This window comes from Colobus angolensis, unplaced genomic scaffold, assembly GCF_000951035.1.
Source record: "Colobus angolensis palliatus isolate OR3802 unplaced genomic scaffold, Cang.pa_1.0 Scaffold23, whole genome shotgun sequence".
NCBI lineage: Eukaryota > Metazoa > Chordata > Mammalia > Primates > Cercopithecidae > Colobus > Colobus angolensis.
In genome coordinates, this window is record NW_012115488.1 from 16934655 (window position 1) to 16951031 (window position 16377).

Sequence of the window (16377 nt, forward strand, 5' to 3'; positions counted from 1 at the left end):
ATCTAATCTAATGTTGCTTTGAAAGTAGGCCACAGAACTTTAGTTTTTGAGGGCTGTTTTTATTATTTTTAAGAATATTATAAAGACTAATAATGTTCATTAAATTCAAGCATTCAGACACTTTTTATTGAGCTGCTTTATTCAAATTTATTCAGAATAGAGAACATTATTTGCTTGGCTAAGACAGGGACAGATGAAGAATGTAAGGCAATAAATAGGAAAGCATTATGAGGTATTTCACAGAAAACACTTATGTACTATTGTAAGTTATAATACTTAAAATTTTGAATTATATAATGAAGTTTAATGAAACTGAAAACAACCATTAATACATTATAAATATGTAAAGAGTAATGATAATGAAACTCAAAACACAACCAAAATAACCTCAGGAAGTCAAGCTAATGAGAAAGAAATATACTTTTCATAGTAGTATTTAAATATCTATAATTTAGGTAAAAAGGAGAATTTAATTGTTTCAATAAATATAATTAGCTGTAGCATATATATGCAATTTATGGAAATAGAAATATAGAAATGAGTAATTAATATTCCATCTGATTAATGGAAAAGTGTTAAATCCACAAATTACATACTTCTGCTTTTAACCTAATCAACTTTAAGTAATTAATTTTGGGGACAAGTATAATAAATTTGAGTGCATTTCATGATTACTACTAATTTCAATATCTTTTTACATACTCATTATGCTCTCTTTCATCCTTCAAAGGTATTTCATAATAATTCCTTCTACTCATATGACTTTAAAAGACTAAAATTCATTTTACCTTAAAAAGTTAACTGTCCACAGCAAAATTTAGAGCATCATCATTTATAGCAGGCAGGACTGAGTATGGAGCACCACATTGGAAAGGAAGTCAATGTCTGTATGTCCCAGTCTCAGGCTTGCTGTGCCTTCATTGTATGAAGCCGAGCATGTACCTTCTTTGATTTACATTTCCTCACCTGAGATAAGGGAATAAATTAGGAGATCCTAAATTCTCCTTTGATCCTCCCAAGGTTCTATTATAATAGCATCTTAAAAAGTGAGTGTACCCCCCAGTTTTATCCATGGAGACGGATTTGCTGTAGAGGAAGTTGTGATCCATGGAGATGATAAGCTGTAGAGGAAGTTGTGATGCTTCACTGTGTCTTTTAGAATATCAAATGGTCGTTATCGCAAACTTCAAAAAGAAAAATATGTAGAACTGAAAGCTTAGGAGCTCAGCCATTTTATTTTACTGTTGGAAGAACTGATGTGGATATAAACTTTTCCTGCCCAAAGTCACATAGTCATGGAAGATAGCATTAGAACTAGAGCCCAGTTCTCTTGACTCAACAATGTAGAAAGAATAAAATATCTTCTATTCAATCTGTATGTATGAATATAACCATTTTTGGTGGGATCCTTGGGGAAATTGTTTTTAAAAGCAAAACATAATGTGCATCTATGAGTGAAAGCTAAGAACAACTCTTAAGTGTGTATCTGTCATCTCTTTTCTTGGAATTACTAAATTTTACTTGAAACTATAACAATTATTTAATTATGTAAATGATCCATATGTTTCACACATGTTTTTACCATATAATCTGTGTTTACATTAAAGCCAAAATTTTTCTTTATTTTTCTGTACTCAATGACAAATATATAACTTATTTTACAATGTTTATATGGTGATACAAGGAATTTCCTCCCTTCTTCTCTTCCTTCGCTATATATATAAAGACAGTCTCCAATGTGAGAAAATTTTTGCCAGGTACTGAGGATATGGGAATTAACAAAATAGACATGGTTCCTGCCTTCATGGATTTTACAAGATAGTGCAGAGATAGGTTGCAAAAATTAATATGTAATTATAATTATGGCATTTTATAAACATGTATATGATACTATAAAAATATTGAGGAACTAATGTAGATTGGTTTGAGCAATGAGGGGGACTAGCAATTCACATTTTGAAGAAAATGATGTTTAAGCTGGACTTGCAAAATTAATGTGTGTGAGGTAAAGCATAAACCTTATAATCAGGGTGTACTCCTGTCAGTTTGAATAACTCAATGGATGGTAGGAACTGAGGAATATTGAATGTTAGAATATGGCTAAGATGAAGCTGAAAAACTGGTGCTGCACTATTTTTACTCTGAAATGTCATGGTATCATAAAACTAATTCTCAGACTCTGCTAATTTTCCTGCAGAATATTTCTTTTGTACCTTATCAGTGGGTTTCATAACCTCTTGTTTCTATGCTTCCAAGAAACATTTCATCAGCCATATTAGTTCAAAAATCTTCCCACTTTCATATCTGTTTTCTTGTTTAACCATCATGGTGGTATATACCTTACCTAGAAGATGAACTTGATTTTCCTAGAAACTTCTGACATACAAATCTCTGCCAGGCTCTTAAGATGAAAGAGTTTTGAAGAGGTTTAAAAAAAGGAAAGAAACAAAAGAATAAAGGAAGGGAGGAAAAGAGGGAGGAAAGTAGAGAGAGAATGAAGGAAGGAAAGAAAGAAGGAAGGAAATTACCCTTGAATATTAGTGGCCATTTTAAGACTTTCTGCTATATTCATTAAACTGGAGCAGAAAAAAAAGTTCATCACTCACTGTTATGAAACATTCCAACTACTGATTGATTCAAATAATTAATGTGTTCTTTTAATGAACAGATATTGAACCTCTGCTATAAATAAAGAGCTCCATTTTATGAAAGGGAAATAAGAATGTATAGTCACAAATGTAGCAACTGGATTTTCTGTTGCCATACCATAAATACACTGGCAGAAGAGCAGTTGTCCCAGAAGACAAACAATTGAGTACAAGATAAATTATCCATGTGATTACTTAACTTTGATATTTCACTGACAACCTGTCATCTCCTACCTCCCGAAGTACTCTTCCAGATGATTCAATAGCTTACTTGGATGGTATAAGTTTAAAAAAAAAAACAACTATTTTCTTTTCCTCCTACAACATAAGGGACAGGGAAATCCACAGCGTGACACATTGCTTCTACTGATTCTTTTTACACAGGTTACTTGGCCTTTTTTATTTCACCGTATGTTCAATAACGTGGCATACTTTGGAGGTGCTTACTTCTTAGGACACCTTAGGGATTGAGCTATTATTTTCTTGTTAAGAGTTAGGTCATTAAACCTGAGAATATATGCATATGGACAGGTGAGATCTCACAATAAATTGACAGAAGAATAAATAGTCTGTTGACTCCTATTGCAATATCCTTTTTATTAGAGAATACAACATGCCAAATTGGAAAATCTGCAGGGAAGATAGTGATGATTAAAAAGATACTGTTTATGGCCTGACTTTCACCTTACCATCACAACCATTCATCACCTTTATATTCCAATTAGCCTGTGACTTTCATCCATTAAATCCTAACCATTAAGAAATAAAATATAGAATTATACCACACAATAATAGAAAAATAGCAATTCATAGTTAAAAATAAACAAGAAAAGTCTGCATGCCTTTGTTTTCTATTACACTTTATTCTATATTAAAATTCTTTTGCAAAAAATGTGAAAGATAGAGACAACAAATGCATCAGTCTTTAGAAAAGGTAATATGGAATAATGAAATAACTGCAAAAAAAATGAATTTGATGGCCTACAAATATGGTCTAAATTTACTGCAATTGTGGAAAGATTTGGAAGGATAAAGAAAACAGTATAGTCAGAGTGCATAGAAATTCCTAGAGGAACTTCCTTATGTATAGCTAAATGTGCATCACTTGTGTTATGTGGATTTACATTATGAGTTTTGCCCATTCAACTGAGTTGTTTCTTCTTCCTTTAGTATCATTCACTGTGCATCCAAAAAGATACAACATAAAGGACAATAGGATGTAGGTTTGTTTATTGAATCTGATGTGTTTCATGTTTTATTTTAACTACCAAAGCCAATTTCTTAAAAACTATGAAAGCATTCCCCTAATGTAATCATTGTATACATAATGACAATTAAAAAAACATTTTTCAGACAGTTGTTCAGATTCACTGACAGCTCCACACTAATTGTTGCTAAAGTCACTGCCTGTAAAGAACAAAAGGAGCTTGCGAATTATCTTGAGCCTTTGTGTTAAACAATGGAGAATTTTTCTTTTCTATTTTGAATCTAAGAAGATCAGTACATAATCAATTTACATTAATGATTTCACTTTTAGAATAAGAAAAATGAGTAATTTTTATTCAATTTGTAGAAAATTGGCTTAATAAGCAAATTATTAGAAAGAAATATAAAGTAATGCAAACAGTCTGAAGAAATACTTTTAAAAGTCAAAATGGGAAATATATCTCTTTAAAAAGGTTCTGGAAGAACCTGAAAGGTAAAGAGTGCGGTATTTGAACATCACTGTTATATGTTTACTAGACAAGTATTCAGAAAATGAAAATGGTTAATTGTATATGGTAGCACATTTTTAGATTTTAAAAATTATTTAAAAGTATCTTCATAATAAACATTTAGAAGGAAGATTGCTTTATATAGTCCTGCCCTTAGATAACTTGGAATGTCTGGTACTGTCTCAAAGAGTGAAGCTGTAATCACATTCCTGGGCATTTGTGATATCCATGAATGGGAAAAGTTCTTTTATGAAGTGGTAGTTTGTGAAATGTGTACCTTTACTCTAAGCAGACAGTTCAAACTGATCCTGCAGATGTGTTTATGAGGCAAACTTACAAGAGTCATTAAAGATGCACACTGTGGCCAAGGAAATTATCTGTGACTTTCTTCTAAGAGCACACTGAAGAACAGTAAACATATTAAAAAAAGAAATTCCATCTGTATTGTTTTAGCACTGGTATCCAACACCAGGGTATTTTGCTACATGTTTAATCTCCAAGGAGTGGTGAAATACTCCAAAAAGCCTTTTCTAATTGGTGGATTTGGTCTCTAAACTTCTTTTAGCTCCTTTGAAATGCAATTTTAGGTGTGTTTGCATGCATTATCTACAGATATTTACTTTGCCATATTGCAAAAAAGTCTCCGTGAGAGAGTATCCCCTTCATCCTGCTCATGTGTGTTATAATATCGAGGCCTTTGCAAGAGGGTGACTGTCAGCCTCTCATAGAAGATCCTGTTAGATTATTTAAACTTTTATAGGACACTCACACTATGAGGTGACATTAGCTTGTTTTTTAAAAAACTACTGGTACTTTATAGAGTTTCAAGATCTTTTATTTTCAAAGTTAAATATAAAAATCCTACAAATATTGTTGACAGCAATGATGTTTCTTTATTAAAAACTGATTTGGTGGAGTGGTTCTTAAGTTCTTAACACAAGTATTGTACATAAAATTATTTAGTAATTATACAATCCATAAAAGAGTTAGAGTTAATTTTATATGTATGTTTATTTCAATAGTACTAAAAATATATTTCATATAAAATATATGTCTAGTACGAATTTATAACTAAATAGAATAAGCTAAGGCTTTCAAAAACTGTGAAGTTATTTTATGTGTCCTTTCATCACTTTGCTTTGTTAGTAACTATCATTGCAGTGTCACCCAATGGGGGTGAAGCGAGAGGGCTGAATAGAACCCTCCAGTGATGGTCCCCACTACAGGGACCCCAAATTGAAGAACTATCCACACAGAAAATCACCTACAGAAGAATCAAAACTCAGGTGTGCAATCACAATACCTGGTTTTAACATCCTATCAAGGAAAGAGGCACTGAAGAGGATAGGAAAGACAACCTTGAATTGCTGACAATACCCCTCCCCGAGCCCCCTAGCAGTGACCATGTGGTACAGAGGGAACTTGTGCCTTTGGCAGAGAACAAATGCTGTGATTGTGGGCGTTTGCATTGGAACTCAGTGCTGCCCTGTCACAGCAGACAGCAACATGGGGGAGAATTCAGATGGCACCCACAGAGGAAGCATTTAGATCAGTCCTAGCCACAGGGGAACCTTCCACCACAGATGTCAGAACCTGAGTTACAACTAGCCCCATCGTGATGGGCTAAATCAGTCTATGGTCCTAAATAAACTTGAAAGATGGTCCAGGCCACAAGGAATGCAATTCCTGGGCAAAGTCCTGGTGCTGTGATGAACTTAGAATGAGTGAACTTGGGTGCCTGTGACCTAGGGAGAAACTAGCTGGGTCAGACAAGAGAGTGCTTGCATCACCCCTCCTGCAACTCCAGGTAATGCAGCTCACCATTCCAGGGGAGAGACTCCTTCTTTCTGCTCTAGGGGTAAAAAAGGAGAGTAAAGAGGACTTTGTCTTGCAACTCAGATACTGACTCAGCCACAGTAGGATAGGGCACCAGGCAGAGTCCTGAGGTCCCCGCATTCCAGACCTTAGCTCCTTGATGACATTTCGAGATACTCTTTAGTCCAGAAGGGAACCCACTGCCTTGAAGGGAAGGACCTAGTCCTGGCAGCATTCACCACCTGCTGATTAAAGAGCGCTTGAATAAACATCAGTGGTACCCAGGCAGTACTTTCTGTGGGTCTGGGTGAGACCCATGGTTGTGCTGACTTCAGGTAGGACCCAGTGCATTCCCAGCTATGGTGGCCATAGGGAGAGACTACTTCTGCATGAGGAAAGGATAGAAAAGGGTGGGAAGAACTTTGTCTTGAGGCTTGGGTGCCAGCTCAGTCACAGTAGAGTAGAGGAACAGTCAGACTCTTAAGTTTCCCAACTCCAGGCTTCTAGATGGCATTTCTGATCCCATCCTTGGCCAGGAGGGGAATCTCACCATCCGGAAGGGAAAGACACATGCCTGGCTGGATTTGCCACCTGCTGACTGAAGAGACCTTGGGCCATGAGTGAATGTCAGCAGTAGCCAGTTAAAATCACACGTCTTGGGCAAGACTCAGTGCTGTATTGATTTTGGGTGTGACCCACCCCACAGTCCCAGTGGTGGCAGCCATAGGGGTGCTTTTGTCACTTCTCTCACAGCTCAGCATGGAAAAATAGACTCCGTTTTTTGGGGGGAAAGTAAAGAAAGAGAACAATAGTCTCTGCCTAGTAATCTAAGGAATTCTTCCAGATCTTACTCGAGAACACCACGGTGATACCTCTACAAGTCTGCAAGAGTCACAATGTTACTGGGTTTGGGGTGCTGCCTAAGGCAGATGTTGCTACAGCGACCAAAGATTTAGATCACAACTCTCAATTTCCTTTGACTATTTAGAAAGCCTTCCCAAGAAGGATGGCTACAAATAAGTCCAGACTCTGAAGCCTACAGTGAATACTTAACTCTTCAATGCGCGGACATTGATAAACATCCACAAACATCAAGACCATCCAGGAAAACATGACTTCACCAAACAAACTAAATAAGGGACCAATCCCAGTGATCAATCTTAGATTGACAGAGATATGTGACCTTTTAACACAGAATTCAAAATATCTGCTTTGAAGAAGCTCAACAAAATTCAAGATAACACAGAGAAGGAATTCAAAATCCCATTAGATAGATTTAACCAAGAAATAATTTTTAAAAATCGAGCAGAAATTCTGGAGCTGAAAAATTCAATCAAAACACTGAATAATTCATTAGTCTCTCAACAGCAGAACTGATTAAGCAGAAGAAAGAATTAGTAAGCTTGTAGACAAGCTATTTGAAATTACACAGCTAGAGAAGACAGAAACAAAGAATAAAAAACCATAAATCATTCCTACAGGATCTAGAGAACAGCCTCAAAAGAGAAAATCTAAGTTATTGACCTTTAAGAGGAGGTAGAGAGAAAGATCAGAAGAGAACATTTATTCAAACACAGAGAACTTTCCAAACACAGAGAAAAATAACAATATTCAAGTAGAGAGGGTTATAGAATACCAAGCACATTCAACCTAAATAAGACTACATTGAGACGTTGAGGCTGAATGAAATAAATAAAATTGAAACTAAAAACAATACAAAAAAAAATCAATGAAATGCAAAGTTGATTTTTTGAAAAAAAATAAACAAAATCAACAAATGTGTAGCCTAGACTAAGAAAAGAGAGAAGACACAAATAAGTAAAAATCAGATATGAAAAAGGAGATATTATAATGGAAAATTCAGAAATTCACAGGATCATTAGCGACTACTACGAACAACTGTATGCACATAAATTGGAAAACCTAATCGAAATGGATAAAGTCCTAGATACACATAAACTACCAAGATTGAACCATGATAAAAAATAAAAAACCCAGATAGACCATCATCAAGTAATGGGATAAAACTATACTTAAAAGTCTCCCAGCTAAGAAAAGCCCAGAACTCAATAGCTTCACCAATGAATTCTACCAAACATTTTTAGAAACAAGCTAATACCATTCCTACTCAAACCCTTTCAAAAAATAACCGAGTAGGGAATACTTCCAAACTTATTCTATGATGCCAGTATTACTCTGATACCAAAACCAAAGACACACAACAAAAGAAAACTGCAGGCCAGTATAACTGGTGAACATTGATGCAAAAAATTTTCAAAAAAACTAGCAAACAAAATTCAATAACCATTAAAAAGATCATTCATCAAACCAAGTGGGATTATTCCAGGGATTCAAGGATGGTCCAATATACTCAAATCAGTCAATCTGATATATTATCTCAACAGAATAAAGGACAAGAACCATATGGCCATTTCAATTAATGCTGAATAAGCATTTGATAAAATTCAACATCTCTTCATGAAGAAAAGCACCCTAAAAACTGGGTACAGAAGGAATGTATTATCAAACTGAATGGAGAAACACTTAAAAACTTTCCTCTAGCACCTGGAAAAAAGACAAAGTTGCCCATTTTCTCCACTGGTATTCAACATGGCACTGGAAGTCCTAGCTAGAACAATCAGATGAGAGAAAGAAGTAAACGACATCTAATTTAGAAAGGAATAAGCCAAATTATTCTTGATTGCAGTCAATATGATCTCATATTTAGAAAAACCTCCTCCAGAAAACTATTAGAACTGATAAATTCAGTAAAGTTGCAGGGTACAAAATCAACAGACAAAAATCAGTAGCATTTCTATATGACAACAGTGAATGATGTTAGAAAGAAATCAACAAAGTTATACAGTTTGCAATAGCTACAAATAAACATAAATACCCAAGAATTAACCGAAGAAGTGAGTCTTGACAATAAAAATTAAAACACTGATGCAGGAAATTAAAGAGGACACAAAATATGAAAATGTATTCCATGTTTCGGATTGGAATTATCAATATTATTAAAAATGTTCATACTATCCAAAGCAATCTACAGATTCAATGCAATCCCTATGAAACTACCAACGACATTCATCACAGAAATAGAAAAAGTAATCCTAAAATATATATGCACCACAAAAGACAAAGAATAATTAAAGCCATCTTAAGCAAAAAGAACAGAACTAGAGAAATCACATTACTCGACTTCAAAGTATACTATAGAGCTGTAGTAGCCAAAATGTGATGGGTATTAGCATAAAAACAGACACATAGACCAATGGAACAAAATAAAGAAACTAGAAATAAATTCACACACCTAAGTAAACTCATTTTTGACGACAGTGCCAAGAACATATATTGGAGAATGGACAGTCTTTTCATGTCAAGTTAAAAAGCTTCTACATAGCAAAAGAAACAATCAAATAAGTGAATAGACAATACACAGAACAGAAAAAAGTATTTGCAAACTATCTATCTGACAATGGGTTAATATTCAGAATATACAACTCTATAGGAAAAAATCTAATAATCCCACTAAAAATGAGCAAAAGATCTGAGTAGATTCAGAAGAAGGCATACAAATGGCAAACAGAAATAGGAAAACATGCTCAACATCATTGACCACCAGAAAAACGCAAATCAAAACTGCAAGGAGATATTATCTCACCTCAGTTAAAATGGCTTTTATTCAAAAGACAAACAACAACAAATGCTGGCAAGCATGTGGAGAAAAGAAAACCCTTACACATTGTTGGTGAGAATGTAAATAAATACAGCCACCATGAAGAAGAGTATGGAGGTTCCTCAAAAAACTATAAATTTAGCTACCACATGATCCAGCAATCCCACTGCTAGGTATATATTCACAAGAAAGGAAATCAATATACCAAAGAGATATATGCACTCCCATATTTACTGCAGCACTGTTCACAATATCTAAGATTTGGAAGCAACCTAAGTGTCCATCCACAGATGAATGGATAATGAAAATGTGGTACATTTACACAGTGGACTACTATTCACCCATAAAAAGAATAAGATTCTGTCCATTGCAACCATATGGATGGAATGGGAGGACATAATGTTAAGTGAAATGAGCCAGGCCTGGTCAGACACATTTTGCATGTTCTCATTTATTTGTAGGAGCTAAAAATTAAAAGAATAAAACTCATGAAGATAGAGAGTAAAATAATGGTTACCAGAGACTGAGAAAGGTAGCTGAGGATGGGAAGAGTTGGGTTGATTAACATTTATAAATAGATAGATAGAATGAGTAAGATCTAGTATTTAATAGCAAAACAAAGTGACTACAACCAACCATAATTTATTGTACACTTTTAAATAACAGAAAGAGTATAATTGAAATTTTTAGCACAAAGAAATAAATGCTTGAAGTGATGGATACTCCATTCACCTCGATGTGATTGTTATGCACTGTATAACTGTATCAAAATATCTCATGTATTCATAAATATATATACTTACTACATATCCATAAATTTTTTTACAGTTGCAAAAAATAAAATACAATTAAAATTAACATAGTAAAAAGTAATAAAATAAATTATAAGCCCCCAAGAAATTGAGTAAAGAAAAAGAAATCATTATCCAAATTACATACCTACGAAGAGGGGTTGCCAGAATTAAAAACGAATGCAGGAACCCATTTTAAAATAGGAGAGGATTAGCCTCTGTGAGCCTCTGGAATCAATTGTGTTGGGAATTGGTCCAAATTCTGTCTTCGTGCGTGAACAGTTCATATTCAGATGGATGGGGCTGCCCCTTAGAATTCTAGGCCATAATTTATCCCACTACCTACAGGCAATACTGTTTATAAAAGCAGTCCTGTAGAAGGGCTGTTCCTTATATTTCAGAGAAGTAAACATTGGTGTAATTTTAAAATCACAGCCTCAGAGGTTCACAGACTGAAATTGTAAACACAAGCTTGCAGCACTGACATTGATTCTTAAAGGTTCAAAATCTTCCAAGCTTCCATACATGGTAAAAAATTGTGTTGGAATGTCGAGAAAAATAACTGTTAAAAGATTTTTTTAAATAAATTGCTCTTTTTTTCAAATGAGCGATTACTTTTCTCACGAGACTGTTCATTCAACTTGTATTTTGAAATATTGCATTATAGTAATTGAAATTCTTAAAAGTTACATAAACTACCCTACTATTAATAAAATAATAATATTAGCTATTATTTATATAGTGCTTATGTTCTAGACAACTCTAAGAGATTTTACTTAGTTTGTTAAATAATGGCCAATTTGTTCACTATAAAAGCTATGGGACACAGATACAAAATATAAAGCATCTACATGAATCAATGGGCTGTGGACCCAAATTTCAGAATGGTTCTAACTGTTCCCTTGGGCTGTTAAAAAGTGTATAAATAAATGGTGACCAGATAGCCTGCATTGTCTAGTATAGCACTAAATTAATATGTTCTTTCTCCCATGTTTAAGACTGTGGGATATTCCAGGCTTACAACACATGTTCAGCTATCTACGTTTTAAAGAAGATTACAAGAACTGAGGACAGAAAAGTAGAGGTGACTATTTTGATATAAAAATGAAATCTAACTTCTTATTGGATAACTCCAAGTTAACTTAAAATGTCTCCGGATCCAGTGGATTAAGAGTTAGAAAAAAAAAATCACGGAGGACTCCTCTAAAATTTCAAAAGCCACTAAAAATATAAGAACAGCTGGAGACTCTCCTATAAAATGTGGAGGTATCTTCGGTAGATGCTATTTACTGAGACTATTATCACTGTGAACTGACTTTAAATACAATGTATAAAAATCAACTATTTTATGACAAAAAAATGAGTATAGTAAAAATAAAATTGAAACATTACAAAAAGGCGTCAATTGATTTCTCACTTTCAACTGTGATTACCTGTCTCTCAGGGACAAACATATTTTATTTGTTTTTGTAACATCCTAAGTATTCTGTGCATACAGAAATTATGACCATTCATTTTACAAAAATGAAAAATGGGGAACATAAATGGTTTAAAATAGCAGAATACTATACATAATATATTTGGAAGATTATTTCAACTAGTATGTATTCATTTTAATGGTTACATAATATTCCATTGTATGAATGTAACATAATTTATTCAACCAATGTCATCAGACATATGATTGGTTCCAGTCTTCTGATATAAACTATACTGCCATGTGTCACCATGTAAACATTTGTTCGAATATCTTAGAAGTAGAAATGCAAAGTTAAGTGTCAATATAATCTTATTATTAATATACATTGCCCAATTTCCCTTTGGATAATTTGTAGCAGTTTGAATGCTTATAAGAAATGTATGAGTGTTTTGTTATTCAGTCAGAGACCAACACAAAGTGTTATCAAACTGATCTTTGCAAAACTAACAGATGAAAAATAAGCTCTAGTATTTTTAATTTGTATTTATTTCATCTTGAATGCCATTGAGTATTTTGTCTGAAATTTAAAGAATATTAATTTTTTAAAAAAGTTTGACTTCTCTAATCATATCGTTTGCAAATATTGTTTTCTCTACCATAGTTTGTCTTTTGGTAATTAATTTTTTGACAGGCAGAAAATTTTACACTTTGTGTAGTTAAAGTCATTAATCTCCTATTTTGGGCAAAATTTGGGTATGATAATAGAGATGCACTAACTCATTCCAATGAATTTTTGATTAATTAACAAACTTACAATGGATTTATTTTTTCTTGAGAAAGAGTTGTTCTTAAAATTTTGGCTTAAGATCAGTTTGTCATTGAAAATGAACAAACGAAATTCTTTCCTCCTTTTTACTATATTGAGCAAGCATTCCTATCCTTATTTTGTTACAGGAGACAAATACTTGGAAACATTAATTATTTTGCAAAATAACATATGTAGTAGGTCAATACAAATATTCTGATTTTAAATGTACTATGCTTCCTACTATATTGTTCTCCTCTCTACCCTAATCAATTTTTAAAAATAGTTTTTATCTAAAATTAGCGAATGTCATATTAATGGTTCAGGATGTCCTTTTAATTCCAATTATCTTAGAATGATTCTAGGATGTCTTTATCAAGATTCAGTATATGAACAGGACTAAAAGAACTGCAGCAAAGCTAACCTTGGGAAAGTTAGAAACCAATCTATAAATATGGATGATTAATTAAAATATATTATTTAGGATTTGAGGTAGAGATACATGCAATCAAAGTCTAGTTACAGTTACCAAATAAAATAGATGAATGATAATATAGTTTGACACTCTTGGAATAAGTTACCAAAAATATAAGGTGCTATTTATCACCATTTAAATTGATGTATATTCACATTTAATACCCCACTAAGGCTGATATACTCTTTATTGTAGATTTTAATTATTGAAGTCCTATAAGTCAGTTAAGTATATCAATTCCTCCCAAAGCAATTGTTACTGTTTTTAAGCAAGAGCTCTTTTACACTTTTCCTCTTAAGATATTTCTTCTCCTTTTTGATATCTATGGTAAATGTGATTTCAGCTGAAGCACAGAAACATTGATACTTTGGAAATTACAAATGCACCTTTCACTTCTCAGTATCATGTCTCTGTTAGTGACAAGCCTATGCAAGAGGATTGTCCCCCTTTTAGGATCATGCCGTGTTCATACTCAGCTTTAGAACTTGACTTCAGGTGTGTTTGTTTTGGGTTCTTACAAAAATAAGAAACCTAACAAAATGATGTCTAAGCCACTTCCAGGTTGAAGTTCTATAATCCTGTGATGCATCTATAAAAAATCTAGAACCTAGGTATGCTTGAGAAAGTAATTGCACTTCAACACAAAAATCATCTTAGATTTTTATCAAGAAACATGCATGTTTTTGAAGTTTATTAGATTTATTTTACTATTAGTATGAATATTTTATAGCTTTGAAAATTTCTCATCCCTTAGGAAATCACTCAACTTAATTATAACCCACATATAACACTTGGAAATGCAGTTTCTGGAAGGATGATCAGGTCGTTTCTCACCATCTCCAACTGCATCTGCCCCATCATCAGTTCACATTTTCACACTTACCCTGTTTCTCATTTATAACCACCATTTCTTTTTCCCCAACTTGCTAAATGTAATATCAAATTTATCACCAGAATTCAATCTTCTAAAAGAAAGTAAATACTTCCCCTTGAAAGATAAATAAAATTGTTCTGCAAACATAATGAAAATCACTAAAAACATGACTTAAAACTATACTACAAGGCTACAGTAACCAAAACAGCATGGCACTGGTACCAAAACAGAGATATAGACCAAAGGAACAGAACAGAGCCCTCAGAAATAATACCACACGTCTACAACAATCTGATCTTTGACAAACCTGACAAAAATAAGAAATGGGGAAAAGATTCCCTATTGAATAAATGGTGCTGGGAAAACTGGCTAGCCATAGGTAGAAAGCTGAAACTGGATCCCTTCCTTACACCTTATATAAAAATTAATTCAAGATGGATTAAAGACTTAAATGTTAGACCTAAAACCATAAAACCCTAGAAGAAAACCTAGGCAATACCATTCAAGATACAGGCATGGGCAAGGAATTCATGTCTAAAACACCAAAAGCAATGGCAACAAAAGCCAAAATTGACAAGTGGGATCTAATTAAACTAAAGAGCTTCTGCACAGCAAAAGAAACTACCATCAGAGTGAACAGGCGACCTACAGAATGGGAGAAAACTTTCGCAATCTACTCATCTGACAAAGGGCTAGTGTCCAGAACCTACAAAGAACTCAAACAAATTTACAAGAAAAAAACAAACAACCCCATCAAAAAGTGGGCAAAGGATATGAACAGACACTTCTCAAAAGAAGACATTTATGCAGCCAACAGACACATGAAAAAATGCTCATCCTCCCTCGCTATCAGAGAAATGCAAATCAAAACCACAATGAGATACCATCTCACACCAGTTAGAATGGTGATCATTAAAGTCAGGAAACAACAGGTGCTGGAGAGGATGTAGAGAAATAGGAACACTTTTACACAGTTGTTGGGACTGTAAACTAGTTCAAACATTGTGGAAGACAGTGTGGCAATTCCTCAAGGACCTAGAAGCAGAAATACCATTTGACTCAGCCATCCCATTACTGGGTATATACCCAAAGGATTGTAAATCATGCTGCTACAAAGACACATGCACACGTATGTTTATTGCAGCACTATTCACAATAGCAAAGACTTGGAACCAACCCAAATGTCCATCAATGACAGACTGGATTAAGAAAATGTGGCACATATACACTATGGAATACTATGCAGTCATAAAAAAGGATGAGTTTATGTCCTTTGTAGGAACATGGATGAAGCTGGAAACCATCGTTCTCAGCAAACTATCACAAGAACAGAAAACCAAACACCACGTGTTCTCACTCATAGGTGGGAACTGAACAATGAGAACACTTGGACACAGGAAGGGGAACATCACACACCGGGGCCTGTCATGGGGTGGGGGGAGGGGTGAGGGATAGCATTAGGAGATATACCTAATGTAAATGATGAGGTAATGGGTACAGCACACCTACATGGCACATGTATGCATATGTAACAAACCTGGACGCTGTGCACATGCACCCTAGAACTTAAAATATTTTTATATATATATAATATATATATATATAAGTTTATATTTATTTAATAGAGCCAGTGAAGAGTAAAGTGTGTACAGAATGTGTTTGGGCATCAGTGGTATGTTCATATATATATACACACACACACACACACACACAGACACACACATAGCTCTATTAAATAAATGCATATGATCTCACAACATTTTTGCTTAATCTAATATCCTTTACAAATAACTAGCATTGAGTGTTATACATGTAAAAATCAAAGACTAAATTGTGCTGGATTCTATAAATTCTTAAGAGTACTGAATGTCTTGTGTGTATAATAATATGCATCAAAATTGCTCTGATTTAAGAAGTAATGTGACTCAATTGTGCATGATAAAAATTGTGAGCAAAAACTAAACAAATTATTGTTTGTACTTTAGTTACTCCATATGAATATAGGAATTCACCTCATAGTGAGCAATATTAAGTTCTTCAATTACAAAACACATAAAAAGCACAAAGAACGTTCTTATTTTGACCATAATAAAACCAGGGTTATAATTAAACATTATTACATATATACAAAATATAGAGAAGGGTATCCAAAAGT